Below are 18,320 nucleotides of genomic sequence, written 5' to 3' on the forward strand. Positions count from 1 at the left end.
ATGAAGTTCTAAAAGCTTGTCACAGACAGCTACAAAACTTTCTGCCACTGGTTTTCCGAATAATGCAAACATGGAAATTAAAAAAGAATAGATAATCAAAATCTAAGTCAGCCAATCCTCAATAATCATGGACATTATACCTTTAATTGCAGTGAAATCACAGACTACATTGTTCAAAAGATTTTAACCGTTATATTAATATATTTTTGTGAAAAATAAATAAATAAATTCATGTTTTAAATCTGAAATTTAATTTAAAACAATAATACCCATTTCACCCCTCTCCATGGGATGGAATAGGTATGAAAATAGACTTACCCATAGTGAATAGTAATAGCTTTTTCACTAAATAATAAAATTATTTCAGTTTTTATAACTATAAAAAATTTAAGTGTATTGTTGAAATGAAAAAAAATCAGTTAAGGTTTTTCAATTGTTATATATCAAATTTGAATAGTTTGATAATCATTTCAAAAATACCTGTTTGTATACCCATTCCACCCGACCTGATCCTAAGTAAAAACACAAACTATTTAGCTGTTTTCCATATAATTTTAGAAGATTTTAATTGGACTGCCTTGTTTATTTAGCTATCTGACAGGACAAGTTACATTGATTGAAAAAAAAGGGGGGGGGCAGTGGCGGCTCGTGGGAGGGGCTGGAGGGGGCAGTTCCCCCCCCCCCTAACACCAACGCATTGAACCTCAATATTTACAGCACGATTCCCGAAACCGTTGCCTTGCCTGTACGTTGTTTATTTTACATAGCTTAAATGTTCTTACGTGATTCAGGCTATGTAAAATAAACAACATACAGTAAGGGAAGATTACTGTATGTTGTTTATTTTACATAGCCTGAATCAAGATTAGACTTCACTTGCACAAGATTAGACTGTTTGCTCCTTTCTTGAAATTTGGTCTTCAAGTAATTGGCGTACTATAATGACAATGTAGAGAACTCAGGGGTCAGAGAGCAAAAAGGAGGAAATCCAAAAAAATTTCGTAAAGGGGATGTTACCCAAAAATTTTGGTGAAAGGGATGATATCCAAAACTGCATCAAAATAGAATCTGGAAGCCATGATATTCAAAAATCCAACAAAAAATGGCTAATTTACCAGTTTTAAAGGTAATACATATTTAATTAAGTATGAGTAATAATTTTGTACAATTTGCTGCATTGTACCATTTCTTGCAAGGGTGTTTATTCCTAAATAAATCTAAATTTTGAAAAAGAGGCAACAATTTCTAACCCTTGAGTCTTTGAACAAAGGGTTGGGGAAGCCAGAGTTCAATCTTGGCAGCATCAACACAATAGTGTCAGCTTTTCATATTTTTTAGAGAAAATTCATTTCTTTCAATAAAAACATTTGAGTTTATAGTGTTAAACGAGTAAGAACATAAATTTTAAATTTTTCTCTCTGTTATAAATTTTTGATTTACAAACAGACCTACTTTTAAAATTTATGTGGTAGAACATACTTTTCACAGTAAGAATTGAAAATAAATAAATATATACGTATATAAACGATTGGTTATTTTTTCCTTGCACTGGAACCCAAAATTTGTTTTAGAAAACTTCCTAATAAATTTTGGAACAAAAAGAACAACTTGCAGCTGCCTCATTTAAACATGAAATCTCAAAACTTTTAACACAATGTAAAGCCTAAACCATTTGAGATTCACCATAAACATTATTTACACTTTCTTAACCCATTCCATAATCAGCCCGAAACCCCTTAACGCGCATGCCGCAGATAACAAACGGAGTAGCTTTTTGCTAGGTTGTGATAGAGCTTTTCTCCCCATTTTGCTCTCGGGATTTTAATGTTGCTTTTGCTGTTCAGCTTGCATTCGAAAATCGCTTCGCTTTATTAGTTTTTTTGGCACTGAATTAAATAATGCAATAAAAGACAAGGTTGCTAATATTTGCTAAAATATTCATTAAATTTACACAGTACATAACGGGAAAATAATAAACAATAGAGGATAGGACGAAAAGCAATTATTTTTATAACACTAATTATTTTATTGATTTATTTTTCTTTTTGTTTTTATCTCAGTATATCATTCTTTTCTTTTTATACACTTAAGAAATCAAAACTGTTAAATGTAAGATGATCTACCTTTCAAAAGGGCTCAACAAAACATTTTTCAAACAATTGACTGATCGATCCAACCTGTGAGCAAGGTGAGCATTTGAATGGACAAAAACGCTTTAACTCTGGGAATGATTTTCTAAGCGGATAAAAAGTATTCTTCGGTGCCTTTTGATACATTGTGACCCTTCAAAACGACCAATAAACACAGAGACATCTCTTTGCTTTTCGGTTCTTTTATCGTAATTGCGATGACTTTTAAATCCCTTCTGAGTGTCCAGATATCAGTTGCTCAAGCGTGGGAAGTATTTTAAAGATAAATGATTACAAAAGATCAAAACTTGCGGCTAATCCCCTATTTCCCAAAAGAATACTTTTGTGCATGCAACTAAAAGCCCCCAGCTGAGAGAGGAATAACAGAGACTGCCTGGGCGGATTCCCTAAGGAGATGTCCCCCTTGCTGTCTTGCGGCCAACCCTTCCACATTATTTTCTTACAACAAAACAGTTTGAATCAGAAAGGAATTTCAAAGCAAGCTTTACTGTTTGTATTTGAGAACATGTCTTCAGAAGAAAAAGAAAGAAAATCTTGCTTGAAATAGAGTCGGATTGTTTTTCTTATTTTAAAACATATTTGGATAAATTTTAGTTAGTCTCATAGGATTATTTACTAATTAAGGCAACTTGATTATTGAAAAGAAACCAAATATTTTCTTTCTATTTTTAAAATCTCATGAAAGAAGGTGCAATTAAAACATTGGAGTTATTTTAAAACAATAAATAAAATCTGAAAAAGAAAGGGAGAAAAGGAATGTTTCGTTTCGTATGAGTAAAGCGAAAAGAAGTCAAGATATTATAATTTCATTTGTACTGTAGTATATATTTTATGTTTTGCATGGTCAACTATTACGTTTAATCAATGCGGTCCTCATAATTTTTGTTTGCGAAATTAAAAATATTCAAAACTGTATCACTAAAAATCCATCAAAGGATGCCGTGAATATAAAAAGTTAAAATTTAAGTTTGAAAATATCACGATTTAAAAATAAATAAATAATAAAAAATAATAATAGTATACAAATAAATAAAAAGCGTAGTAAACACATTATAATTTTTAAAAAACATACTCGTACAAAATTAAGATGTGTAAGATAATTTTTAGAAAATGTTGTGTAAAATTAATTATAAAATTTGAGAATTTTGAACAATTTAGTGAAGGTTGCTTGTGTAAGAAGGTGGATTTTTGATAACAAGAAAAAAAAATTCTGTTTTTTTTTTTTTTTTTTTTTTTGCTTTATTCAGGCATAGAAATATTGTTAAATGTGTAAGGAAATATTTTCACACTTGTTCATCAGGAGTTCAAATGCCAGAATGCTAAGAAACAAAGCTTCCACGAAAAGATAAAAATATAATGCCTGATTATTTGAAGCATTATACGTGTCCCATCCAGGAGCACTTGAAATTTTAATATCTTAGTAAAATAAAATAAATTACAACAAGTTTCGTGAAATACTATCAGTTACATCCCTTTTGTCTAAGGAAAAGAGCTTGATTACCGCTCCCCTAAAAGCACCAGAACCCAACAGAGAAGCACAATAACAGGGTTCTGCCCATGGAAGGATAGCCGACACATATTCGGCCGAGGCAAAAACTGTTAGAAACGCTGTGACAACACAGGTTCGTCGAAGGCAGTTAGGAACCATTTTCTTGCGACAAGCCTGAATCGGCCGGGGCAAAAAATGGGTTAAATACAAAAAAAAAAAAGTAACCATGCCAAATTACAAAAAAAAATTGAAACTGTGGGTGCTAAGCCACAGTTTTTAATTGAGTTTTGCATTTTTCCTAAAATAAATTAAAGAAACAAAATTATTATTGAAATGATGAATTAAATAAGCATATATAAGGTAGCACATAGTAAAAAACCACCCAACATTAAAAGTAATTGAAATCTCATCAAAAACAACCCTGTTGTGAAAATTTCCCCACCAAGAAAACCTTTGGCCTTTCAGCAAAAAGAAGAAAACCTGCATCCTAAACCCAAAAACCCTCAGCCATAAAAAGCTATGATATCTAGTTTGCCTGCCAAGTATCTGCCAAACTATCATCCTCCCTCTTCTCCTTTTTCATCACAGTTACTTCCATTAGAACCTCTCCCACCTTCAACACCTCAGAAATATGGATAGATCTTTTAAATTGTTTATCTTGTTTGGCAGGAAGCTTTTCAAAGTGAAATGGTTGAAGCAAAAAGTATGTGTTGTTTGTGAAAAATCCATGAATTTAGAAAATAAGCAAGCCAATAAAAAAGTGCTATTTTTCGCTTTTAATAAAAAAGTTACAATAAAGTGTGCCGTATTCATATGCGTACAGTTTCATATAATTTGTCACGTAAAATATTGTAATGGTTTAACCCTAGTTTCGTGCCGACGTTTAAAATTTCTTCCCTCCATAAATACGAGGCGTATTTTTAAAGTAAGTTCCGTTTTGATATAAAAAAAGAACGAGTACAGATAGAGCAAAGAAATTTATTGCACAAAAATCTACCATCCTTACGCTATTTTTTGACATTGCTCCCGTGATTTTCCAAACATTTGTCATAGCGTGGTACAGGTTTTTGTATACCTATTCATAGAAAATTGCCACCTGTGTAGTCAGCCATGGGATAACATGTTCTCTGAGCTCATTATTGCTGTTGTGCCACAGACCGCCTTGGAAAGACTTTAGATGCCGAAACAAATGAAAAATGCTGCGAGCGAGGCGAGGGCACACCAGAGGATGTTCAAAAACGCCCCAGCCAAAGCCCTGAAAGTCCTCATGGTTGACTAAACGGGCGGTAACTTTGTACGAATAGGTATACAAAAACCTGTACCACGCTATGACAAATGCTTGGAAAATCACGGGAGCAATGTCGAAAAATAGCGTAAGGGTGGTAGATTTTTGTACACTAAATTACTTAGCTCTATCTGTACTCGTTCCTTTTTTATATAAAAACGGAACTTACTTTAAAAACACGCCTCGTATATAAAAACTGAAAAACAGGGGTAAGGAAATTTCGTATCGGCAAAACTTGGGGGGGGGGGGGAAACAGCATTCTTATCTCATTCATTAATTTGTTTCTCTGCTTAAGTATAAACAAACAACATAGAATCTGAAAACAAAAAGCCCAATGAGCTAAGTCTGCGCGCATGCGCAGTCGCTGTGACAAATTTGTGATATCCGCGATTTAACGTCTAGTTGCAACTGTTGGATATGTTTTAGTCTTGATTGAATTTCATTTCCTAACTTTGGAATAACTGTTAGATCTGTTCTAACCTTGCAAATGCAGTCCGAGATAAACAAACCCTATGAGCTGAGAGTAAGTACATAAGAATTTAGGGAAAATTAGACATTTACAAACTTCAAATACTCTGGCTCATGATGTCCCTGGGGGTTGAATTTTTGGATATGTACTTAATGGCCCCCCAAGAATATGTATACAAAAAATCATTACTATAGCCCACCGGGGGCTGTGATAGAACCCCAGGAAGGTACAATTTGGGGGGAAAAAACGAGGGGGGAAGGTGAGGGGGTCAAATGGCACATCAGTAGGGCACAAGGAATGTGTGTACGAAATTTCAGCTTGATTCCTTTTTTCGCCTGGGCTGTAGCCCTGTCAAAGAGAAAACTTTTTTCAACAGCGACTTTATAACTTTACTAGTGGCACCCGCACGGCTTCGCCCGTAATAGAAAAATTAAAGGTCTTTTGGTTTGCCTGGATATTTACAAATAATTTATGGTGAATTTTCTCGCCAATTGGCTTGTACCGACGTTACAGTTCCACGTTATGATAATTTCGTATCTCGCCAATTGGCTTGTGCCCATGTTACGGTTACATATTATGACAATTTCGTAATTTATGATAGTCGGTTCATGAAAATCGGCCGAACAGTCTTGGTGCTATGCGCGTCACAGACATCCAGACATCCTCCGGACAGAGAGACTTTCAGCTTTATTATTAGCAAAGAATACCTCCTTCCCCTGATGTCCAGGAGATTGTATTTTTATTTACGGCGTCAGGAGCCACTAGAGATTGAGTGTACCAAAAATCAACTCTGGGGGTCTTCATGGGCCCAAAAAACCCCAACTTGTTCTGTCAATAATCTTGTTCTTGGTCGCTTTTATTTTTTTTCGTCTTTGGCGGTGGATTTGCTTCTGTTGGCTGCTGAAGTTTGGTTTTTTTTTGGCGGGGCTGGGCACTCCCCTTTCCCGTGATACTTGCAGGTTGCAAAAAGATTGAAAATCTCAAACGAGGCATGCAACTTTTGGCGCAGCACATGTTTGACGTCGTTGGCATGATTCCAAAACGTACGTTTTTGGGAAATATCGCGGAGGATGAAGAGTCAAGGGGAAAAAATAGAACAAATAAGAAATCAAGGACCAAAAATTTTAAAAAATCACTTTTTTTTTTTCAAATTTTTTAAAAAAATAAGGCTTGAAAGAAGCACAAAAACGAGGAAAGGTTTTAAAAGCCTACAGAAAAAGCCGGAAAAATCTGACCCCTAAGAATTAATCATTTTTAGATTATTTCTACATTTGTTTTGAAAATACCTTAAAAATTATTTTTTTCACATTTTAAATTTAGTTGCAAAAATTATGTTAATTAAAAACTGCATTTTTTTCCCATCGTATTATCCACCGCCGCGAATCATACGAAGATTTTTTTTTCTACAGGCCGATTTTAGGATTTCATTCTTTTTTAAAAAAATCCAGGATAGAGCTCCAGAACCCCTTCCCGTAAAAATCTTCAAATTTGTCAACCATTAAGTTTTTGGAACTGCAATTTCAAAAAATTTGGAGGGGGGAATGGATTTCAATTTAGCTTTCAAAAAAAAAAAAAAAAAAAATGATCGGGGAGAGTCACGGAGCTCCATTTCTTAGCCTAACGTCAATGAATATGACCTACAACCGCATTTTAAGGCTTCAATTTCTACAAATTTCTGCGGAGTCCCCTGTACGGTTCTTTCCCCTAACATCACCAAATACTGTCTAAAATTGTGTTTTTAAAACTACAAGTTTCAAATTTGAGATATTTGATGAGCTTATCAAGTCAATTAAATTGATGAGATTTTTTCCCTATTGTAGCCTCCTCCCTCCCCCCCTTAAAAATTGTTTTCTAGTTGCGTCACTGTTGTGTGTTGTGTTGCATGTACGTGTATGCACATGTCATTTCAATATTATTTTGTTTGTTAGAAAAATGTCTTCCCATAGTTACACTAAAATTATTCCCTATTTTACATTACTGCTCATGTAGTTTTAAAGAAAATGTGACAAGTTATCAATAACTTGAAGAAAATAAAGTTTTTTTTTTTTTTGTCTGCATAGGAATTCTGAATCTGGCTCTGGGCACCGGCAGATTCATATGCAAAAGGATACACCTGCATGTAAATCACTAAGATTTTTTTAAAAATTAGTTTAATTTATTTATTTTTAGTTTTTTTTAAATTAGTTTATCTGTTTTGTTTCATTTATTTTAAAGCGAATACAGAGATATTCTTTCATATTTGTTAAAGTTAATTAATTTATAATTTTTACATATTATATCTGATCGCAATATTTTTGCACTTTTGTAATTTGGCCTTGCTTAAAATAAAATTAATTTTACTCACTCAAAATAATTAGTTATTAAAAGACTTAAAATAATATCATATTAAAAATGTAAGATTAATCTTTCTTTTTAAAATTTGTTTATTCATTTTGAAAAGCCAGGGGGGGGGGGGGGAGCGTACTGTTTTCGAGATGTATTTTGTAGCTTTTCCCTATTGACTAGTCAAATTTTCTTTTTGAAAGTCAGAGGGTGAAAAGACACCACCCTGCCGGCAACCACGGACATAAACGTGATATTAATACCTTTCGTGATTTACTTAATAGTTAAACTATTTTGTTAGGTTGTCCTGTGTTTGCAATGAATTTAGTTTTATTTAACACAAATAGTTATTTTAGAAAGTTTTACTATTTCAAAAATATTTGTTGAAAAAAAAATTATTTTCCTTTCAAAAACAGGGGAGGGGGGTTCACCCATGATCTGGGTTCACCCATGATCCCTCACTTTTTCAAGGCACGAGCCGCCGCTGGGGGGGGGGGGGGGATAGAAAATTCAGTAAGCCAGTAAGTTGTAATTACTGAGGTAAAGAGTAACCAAATTAAAATACCAAACATAACTTATCACTTATTCCATTCAAAAACTATCTTTAAAAAAAAAATACAGAAAGTACATACTTGCTTAGCTCTTTCTACTATCTCTTCTTGAGAACCAATTTGAGAATCATAAACTGTTGATATGGAATTATGTTTTGATGACTGTTTATGAGTTACAACAGGTTGCTTAACACTCTTTGTTACAGTAGTTTGGGAAGTTATATGAGATGAATCAATTAATTTTACAGATGAAGACGGCGAAAAAAGAACACGTGAAGTACACAGATTATGACTAGAAATACTACTTGTTATAGTTTTCGATGATTGACAATGATCATTAGATGAACCTGCAACAGAACGAATATCGTTAGAAAGAAACATTTAATTTTCATAATGTGCTAAGTAACATGAAAATTTTTAACAACTTCAATAGTTTTATCAAAATTATAAAAAGTAACAGAACAGTGTTGCTAATTCAAGTTCTGTAAATCAGAGGAAGCTTAACCCTTTGAGGTACAGGTGCTTTGTTTGTAGTCCTACAATTTTTTTCAATATATATATAGTCAATTCACAATAACTCAAATCTAAAGGAACCGATAAACACCTTCATTCGTTCTAATTCAAATTCATGGATTCTACCACTTTAGAAGTTACTCTATTTCTTTTAATATCATTGACAGAGTATATTTGCTAAGACATCTTTAATAGTAAAGAAAACTCATTCTGTCTCTCAGGAACTTACAGCAAATGATCTATTTAAAGAATGAAGGGAAACGCATCTTAACTTAGGTCAGCCTTTAAATAAAGGTACAATCAGTTGACTTGACAGCTTAAAAGCAAATTCGTAGTTCAGCAACATGTCAAAGTGTAAACAGTACAGTACAACAAAAGAAAACAAGTTAACTTATTTCTGCACGTGTAACTCCTTTATCGCACATTGGCTCAACAGGTGCTCTTCTTGCTTTAGATGTCTACTGTGCAGGAATTGCAAGTGAAGGTGAAATAATTTTCTCTCATAGTCACTTGTTTCTTTCTTTCTTTCTTTTTTTTTTTCCGTTCTTTGAAAATAAATTTTGAGCCATCCTTGAAAAAACTTCAAGTAAAAGGAAGTTAACTTCGAAATATTGAGAATAATTAGCATGGAATTGAAGACAAAGGGGTCTGGACTTGATAAAAACTTTGAGTTATAGCAATATTCAAGTTATCAGACTTGGAATCATTGCGAATTGACTGTATATTTAAGCCAATTATTGAAGCCTTTAGCAGAAAAAAGTATTTAAAAAATTATATAGGTAGCTACCTTAAACAAAGCCACCATGATCAGTAAGTTAATATATATTGCTGCAGTAAAGCTCCAATTAGCTCAACAGTTTGGGATAAATCTAATCTGGTAAACTACGGTTCCAGGTAAATTTGACAATATAAAAGAAGTGAGCACTGATTTTAGGTAACTCCTGTGTTAACTTTTTCCAAGTTTAGGAATGGTAACAAGGTAGGCAAACATCTCCCCCATACCCCAAATTGCTTTTAATCAAGCACTCCAGTCATGGTCCTTGAGATTTTCTGCACTTAGGAGAACTAAGAAAGCTGCTTGCTTTTAAGGAGAACTAAGAAAGATTGCACTGAAAACAACACAAGTGTTTTTTGCCTGCATAGAAAAGTGAACATGATTATAAAGATCAAGTCTGAGAAATTTTATAAGTGGCCCAATCGGCCACTTATTAAATTTCTCAGATTTGATCTTTATAATTGAACTAAATATGCAAATTAGTAGTCAAAAATGCATTTTAGCTTCATATTTTTCAAAAACATGCAATTCCACTTGAATCGATTATGTCAGAAAGGGCATAAGTCCAATTGTTTAGAGGGCTAAAAATACTGACTTTACTGACCAAAATTTATAAAATACTGACTAAATACTGACTGAAATTTAAAAACAATACACCTTGACATAAAAAAAGTACCATACTTAATGAAATAGATACTAGCTTTATTAGAAATGTGCAGTGCCATATCATAAAGCTTATTTAGTACAGATTCTGACTGAAAGTTGTGCTTTCCAATTCATATACTTACTGAATAATGAATAAAACTTTTTTGAAACTAGGAAAATAAATTGAAGGATCTTGCAACTAGTCAAAATATTAAATGATTAAGAGCAGTGTTTCATTCACAAATGTGTTCTTTGAAAACTCACTGAAAAACACAACTTTCAGAAAACTTATGATTGCAGGAAATACAAAATGAAAAAAATCTATAAATTGTACATTTAACCCTGTTAATTTATTGTTAAAAAAATATTTTAGTAAAATTCAGAACACATTGAGAGGTTTGTTTTAGTAACTAATCAACAAATATTTTTTATGTATAGAAACTAAGTTCACCGAATACTGCAGGAGCTTATGGTGAAAGTTAAAGGCAGCAAATAAAGATAACAATTTAAATATAACAAATTTTTTCTCATTTCAAAATTTTACACAAATGTAGCCGTTATGCATTGCATATCTTATTGCTCTGATGTTATCTTCAACAAACTTGGACAAAAATTGTTATTTTCTAAGAGATTTTTTCAATGATGATAAAATGCAGCGTATTATAAGAATGTACAGCATAATTAATAGTTATTGAAAGACAAAAATTCCAGGCAATGCTGTTATGCATTGAAAACACATCATAGTCGAATAAATCTGCAAATAAATTGGAAAATACTAGTTTATATACACAGAGGTTAGTACAAAATGTGTTCTAGTGTGTATTTATCACACATACAATACATTTTAAAATATTGTGGGCTCGAGCAATAGGGACTGTAGTTTATAAAAAATACAGTAATTTTTCTATGACACCTGAGATTTACTTTTTGTTAAGTATGTAAAGCAATTCATTTCACTATTTTCAAAGATTACTCTTGCCTTTATATACTTAATTAAAAAGAAAGTATCAGGGGGTTAACCTGTTTGGAAGGTCAAAACCACAGACTTTAAAGCCCAAAATTTATTAAACACCGACAAAATACAAATAAACATTTCAAAATACTGACTAACTTTAGAATAATAATCAGTGATATTAAGCGTTGTAAAATGGATGCTTGTTTTATTTGTAATGTATGGAAATGCCGAATTTATAATGTAAACCTAAAATACAATTTTGATTAAAAGCTGTAAGTTTGGTTTTTAGGTTTTACTTTATTTCTATATGACGATGGAAAGAGACCTATAAAAAAATTTAAAAGTTAGGAAAAATTATTTTGCCAGAAAAATTATTCAAAGTTTAAATAAATATTAAGTGCAACATGGCTTCTGAAAAAAAAAAAAAAAAAAAACTGGTTCTTAAGGTATTTTTAGTCGCCCTGCCGAACAGCCTGGCACCCGAAATGTGTCAGATCCTGACCATAAGAATGATGAATTTTTACTGCAACTAGGAAAAAACATAAATTTAAAGAATCGTTCAAATGTTCAAAATTTTACTAAATTATTAAGAAAAGATTTTTTATTATCAATCAAATTACTTTTTCTCTTAAAACCACAGTAAAATTAGTATTAAAAAAAATTTTGAAATCGAGAACAAGAGACAGAAGGTAAAACATCTATAAATTGTACATTCATAAATATGGCTGGCATGTTTTTTAATTTAAAAAAAACAGTAAATATTTGTTAGCATGAAAATAATTGTACATGTTTCAAAAAGCTTTGAGTATAGATGTTTCAAAAAGAAGAAAATAATAATGAGAGATTGAGAAAGAGAAAAAAAAAAACTAAACAGCCTAAAATGAAACATATGTTCAAAAGACTTTTAATATTAGTCCAGTCATTTAGTCGAAAAAAAGGGGGGTTACCTGGAAAGTTTTCCGGGAGTTTTGAAAATTGGATATTTTATAGATTTTGATGTGCTCTTTTCGAATTTCCACTTTGCCACCTCGTATCTTTGCCGCTTGCGCGGCCATATTGAAAAAATAGCGTCTAAAAGCGGTATTTTGACGATATCTCCTTTCCGACTTATTTTGCGACAAAAAAATCATATACAACATTAATTTATACATTAAATATATATTAATTTTACATACAAAATTAAACAAGAAAAAATTTCCTACATTTTTTTATCATAACATTTTTTCTTTTTTGCAAAATAAATTATTTAGGCGTACGAGCGCCGAAAAGTGTTATTTAACAGCATTTTCGCATAGATGTTTTTGTTTGACCAGAAGTTACACAGGTTCGTCATCTTTGGTATCGATTGAGACACAATGGCGGATACAAGGGGGGGGGGTCATGGGGTCCCCCCCCCCCCCACCAACCCGCAACAGTATTTGAATGTTTGCTGGAAAAAATAAAAAACTTGATCGAAACCGTAAAAAGTGCATACAAGGAGGGGGATCATGGGGGGGTCATGACACCCCCCATCAAAATCTGCGACAATACTTTGTAATCTGTTTTGAGGTTCATTGCATTAAAGTAGTGAACATGACTGCTTGAGGAAAAAAAAAGAAAAGAAAGGCGGACCGAAACCACATAATAAGAAACAGCATATAATTTTCGATTTTTTTTAAGGGGGGGGGGGGGTATTAACTGTCATTTATAATATATGTATTAATTGTCTTTTATAATATATGTATTTAAAATATGTAGACAGTAAATTAGCTTTTCTTGAGACAGTTAGTCTGTGGCGCTGTGTTCAGGAGCCAGTTATGAAAAGCAAAAGAAGTGTCTGACGCCCAATCGCTTTTTTTTTTTTTTTTTGCAACAAATTTAATCAACAATAGTTGATTGAATTTGTTGTATGGTTAAAACTGTATCCAAAGCTGAAGGCATCGCTTCAATTGATAAAACCTTTGAGCGTGTAAATGTTTTATTTTATGTAAAGTCTCTGTTGATTATAATTTCTTTCTGTTGTAATTTTTAGATAGCTTCGTTTTTAGCCGTTCTGAGTTTATTTTCAAATGTCCTGTAAATAGTCAATTAGTTTATATCGGTGTTTTGGATTTAGTATCGTGCAGGAAATGCAAAATTCGAGTGTCGTGTTAGCGCAAAACGTCATTATACCAAGGGTCTCGTAAACTAGCCCACCGTGTTAGACGGAAACCCTGTCGAAAAAACTACAGTTTGTTAGAAAAAACTACATATAACAGAGGTTCCCAATTTATTCCGACTCACGACACTCTTTGACAAATTACAATTTTTTCACGGCACCCTAATCTATTTCAATTATACATGCATATTGAAAATATGGACAGCTTGCAGCACCCCTTGCGGCACCCACTTTGGGAACCCCTGACCTATTACAAAAACACTGAAGCGCTCGGGTGACAAAGCAGTGTAGTCTCTTTTTCTTGGACTGTTGAAAAAACTAATGAACCCAAAACCCCGATGGAATCATATCTGGAGTTCTTGTATCAGACTCTGAGACTGCGACGTCTTTGTCAACTTCCAATATTCTAAATTGGAACTCATCAGTCGGTTAGTAATTTATCAAATCCGAATATTTATAGAACATTTAATTTTTTTATTAGATTTTTGCCGCATGTTTTACTTTTATTTTAAGTGCTGTTTTACTATTATAGTGATGTTATTTTTCTGCATACAAGATGGATGTGTCGAGTATCAGGCAAATTTATAATCTAAGATGGATATGTGTCTAGTACTATACAAATATTAAATCAACCAGGGGGTTAGTGATCTGAAATTTCCGAAAACTGAGTTGTCATTTCTGAAAATTTTCAGCTTACGTTCTAAAACTGAAAAGTTATTTTAATTGAAAACTTTTAAAATGATCTTTATCAATGATTTCGATGATTTTTGTAAGCATACTTAAGGAGCTTTTATTATTTCAATGATTTTTGTTTGTATATTTGAGGAGTTTTCACAGGGGGGCATGGAGGGTGTTGTTGGTAGAAGAATTTTTTTGTTTGTGGATTGTCAGTTTTTATGCAGTTAGTAAATTAACTTCTAAATGGATTGAATTGTGTTTATACTATATGCTTATTAAGTAAACTCTGCGTTTCCTCGATGTGTTACAATAACTCAACCTCAAAGTAGCGTGGGAACTATTTATTCTGTGATAACGCATGTTAAATAATATTTTGCGGCGCTCGTACGTCGAAACTATTTATTTTACGAAAAAATTGTTATGACACAAATTGTAAGAAATTTTCTCTAGTTTAATTTTGTAAAATATGTTTTTATCGTAAAATAAGTCGGAACGGAGATATTCTCAAAATACCGCTTTTATACGCCATTTTTCAATATGGCGGTGCGAACGGCAAAGATACAAGGTGGCAAAGTGGAAATTCAAAAAGAGCACATCAAAATCTATAAAATTATCAATTTTCAAAACTCCCGGAAAACTTTCCAGGTAAAACTACCAGTTGACTGGACTATATGCAAATAAGAAATATTGTGCATAAATTGAATTCTCTTGTACCACAATAAATGTATTAACAAAATAAAAGTTGCGAGATATTTAAAAGAAGCAAAAATTGATTTTCTTTCTTGAGAATAGCATACACAAAAATGCTGTCATCCACTTCTTTCTTTTGTTACATTTTGGACAAAAATAGGGGAAAAAATCAATTTGATGATTTTTTTTTTTTTTTTGAGAAATCAACTCTGATTTAAAATGTACTGCATGATTAACAGTTTTGCACAGATTTAAAAATAAAAAATACACACTATTATCTTATGCAGTGATAATTGATTATATAAAAAGAGGCAAGCAATAAACAATATGTAACATAATATTTCTTCTACTACAATTTAAAGTAGCCCGGTCAAAATAGACCAAAAAAAAGCGAAAGTTCGGAAAAAATTCCCATAAAGCTGAAAATTGGTACAGACCTTAAGAACATCATTATATATGAAATGTCAAAAGTCCTCATCGATCCGAGTGGAGCTAAAAATTTTATGCAAGGTCAAAGGTCAAAAAATCAATTTTTCATATATATCTCTTAAACGATAATTGTTAGCGAAAAAATGGAGGTTACAAAGTTTGAAAGGTATGCAATTGTGTACAAACAAGTAGGGATTCCGAGGATGGGTCATGGGGGTCATACCTTCCACCCTAAAGCTACTAAATATAGGTTAAAATGGCATTGGACCCATATTAAAAAAATTCCCTTAGATCCCTTATTTGTACCCCTATTTGGTACTTTGACTATGAAATTAACACAAATATACGTGAAATACACCGCCAGCTCAGTCATTTCCAGCCGAGGACTGCAGTTTCGTGCTTATTAGCACTCATCAGCCCGGCATAGGAAAGTGACTGAGCTGGAGATGGAAAACCTCTTAAGGAAGCCAAGAGTGCCAAACAAACTGGTAGCTAATATAGAATTAGCGCAAACCAGACGAGTGACCGAAACAATGGTTCGGTTCAACTCGAATTTTGAAGGCAAGGCAGGTATATTCAGTAAGTTACCGCCCTATAGCCAGGGCTAAGGCAGAAATACGTGAAATACACCGCCAGCTCAGTCATTTCCAGCCGAGGACTGCAGTTTCGTGCTTATTAGCACTCATCAGCCCGGCATAGGAAAGTGACTGAGCTGGAGATGGAAAACCTCTTAAGGAAGCCAAGAGTGCCAAACAAACTGGTAGCTAATATAGAATTAGCGCAAACCAGACGAGTGACCGAAACAATGGTTCGGTTCAACTCGAATTTTGAAGGCAAGGCAGGTATATTCAGTAAGTTACCGCCCTATAGCCAGGGCTAAGGCAGAAATACGTGAAATACACCGCCAGCTCAGTCATTTCCAGCCGAGGACTGCAGTTTCGTGCTTATTAGCACTCATCAGCCCGGCATAGGAAAGTGACTGAGCTGGAGATGGAAAACCTCTTAAGGAAGCCAAGAGTGCCAAACAAACTGGTAGCTAATATAGAATTAGCGCAAACCAGACGAGTGACCGAAACAAGTGAAATGTCAGAAGTCCCCATCGATCCCGGTGGAGCTAAAAATTTTATTCAAGATCAAAGGTCAAAAACCGATTTTTCGCAACTATCTCTTAAACGGTAAGTGTTATTGTAAAAATAGGGGATACAAAGATTGAAAATTAATAGATAATTAATAAAAAATTAATAGATAATTATGCATAAACGGGAGGGGATTCAGTGGATGAGTCAAGGGGTCATACCCCCCTCTCCCTAAAGCGATAAAATAAAATCTAAAACTGCAGTTCAAGGACTCAAATTTCTAAAAATTCACCCTGAAATCCCAATTTTTGTCCAAATACTGCGCTTTGACTATGAAATTACCATAGAAATAATTAGAGACATCATTATAAACGAAATTTCAAACGTTCTCAACGAATCCCAGTGGAGCTAAAGGTTTTATTCAAGGTCGAAGCTCAGAAAATCAATTTTTCACAAATATCTCTGAAACGGTGTCTTAAAATAGAGGATACAAAGTTTGAAAACTATGAATTTATGTACATACAAGCGGAGATTTAGAGGCTGTGCCTTGGTAGTCTTATCCCGCAGCCCTCCTCCCCCGTAAGCGACAAAATTAAAGCTGCTTTGTTGACCTTAAACCCCCTATTTGTGCCCTAAAATTACTTTGATCCCTTTCTGATAACGAGTACTTCCAAAACCAGAAACTGGATCTGCCCTAGGTGTTAAAAAAGCCCAATATTTGTGCCCCCCCCCCAAATAAATGATAACATTCATAAGGTATCGCAATTTTTGAAACTTGGAAATAGTACTGAAGCTCCTTTTCTTTCTTTCGAGTGACCAGTCGCACAAGTGCTCCTAATAACAGGGAGTGATTCTTTGTTGTGAAAAATCGGGTTTATTGATACTATTTCTGATATGAATACGTACCCTTAACAAATAATTCTTCAAAGATGCCGCAAGATTGCTTCATTTTCAATAAATCTTTGACTGACGGTGAAATTATTACTGTAGAACGCGGACTAAAATCTATAATTGATTCAAGTAGTGCAAGGAACGATGGGTTTGATGAATACTTGAAAGACAAACAGTCGATGGATCAGTTCATGTAGTGTCGCAAAATGTACACCCGAAAGTGGGCATTGAGGCAGCTAAAAGACAACAAGAGACAGAGGCCAGTACATCTATGAGTAGTCCACCTCGTACTAGAGTCCTATCAGGTAAGACAACATTTAGTTTTAAAAACTGTTGCTTATTTTGTGGTGATGAAGCAAATGAAGAGACTGAAAAGAAAAAACAGCAGAATATATGGCGTAGAATTTGTCAAGTTGCTACTCTTTCCTTTAAAGATAATATTCTAAAGATTGCACATAATCGTTCAGATGACGTAGCAGAAAATTGTTATTGCACGCATACAATATGAATACGATTTAGTTGCTGCTGAAGCGGAGTACCATTCTAATTGCTACACTTCATTTCTAAAGCGTTCTGTAGGTCTTATAAGCAGGTCGTCCTGAAAATCCCGCTGTTACTATGGCGATGACAGAAATATTTGATTATATTGAAAATAATGATGATTGTCGGTTTTCACTGTAAGAACTAAAAAATATTTGTAAAACTGAAATCCCAGATGATAAAACAATAAAAAACAGATTAAAGTTAAGGTATGGCAATAGAATGATTATAACTGAGAAACGTGGAAGTTTAGCAATGATTTGTTTACACTCAGCACGATATACTGAACAAAGCTTGGTACGAAAATAAAAAAAACAGCAAAACAGGAAAGATTTAGGGTATTAAAGACTGCGGCAGAAATTATTCAAGAAGATATCCAATCTGTCGTGTGCAACACTAACAATTGTCCCCCGCCATGTCAAATGTTTGAAAATATTAATAGTGACACTCCGGAGTCATTGACTTATTTTTTGGAGCAAATTATCTTAAAAAGAAAACGATCTAAATTGGAACATTTGAAATTAATATGTACTAGTGTCAGCCACTGTATTATGGCAGCTGTTTGTCCTAGATCGTTCATCTCGATATTACAATTGGGTCTCGCAGTTTTTTTTCATTGACGATTGATACAAATTTTCTCGTCTTTTGGTTTAAGTGCTTCGTATAATGATACTATGTCGTATAAGGCGGCTACAGTTTTTAACCATCAGACACATCTTGTTATC

At 33.4% G+C, this 18,320-nt stretch overlaps 1 protein-coding gene across 1 annotated transcript in view; it reads right to left on the reverse strand.

Annotated features, from left to right (window-relative positions):
- The window catches only part of LOC129232473 (helicase domino-like), a 295,627-nt gene extending 287,156 nt beyond the window's left edge, over nt 1-8,471 (reverse strand). Inside the window, exon 1 of the mRNA XM_054866621.1 lies at nt 8,348-8,471. The gene's annotated coding sequence lies outside the window, so the exon portion shown is untranslated. The remainder of the gene's footprint in view (nt 1-8,347) is intronic.
- Nucleotides 8,472-18,320: the final 9,849 nt, after the last annotated feature.

This window comes from Uloborus diversus, chromosome 1, assembly GCF_026930045.1.
Source record: "Uloborus diversus isolate 005 chromosome 1, Udiv.v.3.1, whole genome shotgun sequence".
NCBI lineage: Eukaryota > Metazoa > Arthropoda > Arachnida > Araneae > Uloboridae > Uloborus > Uloborus diversus.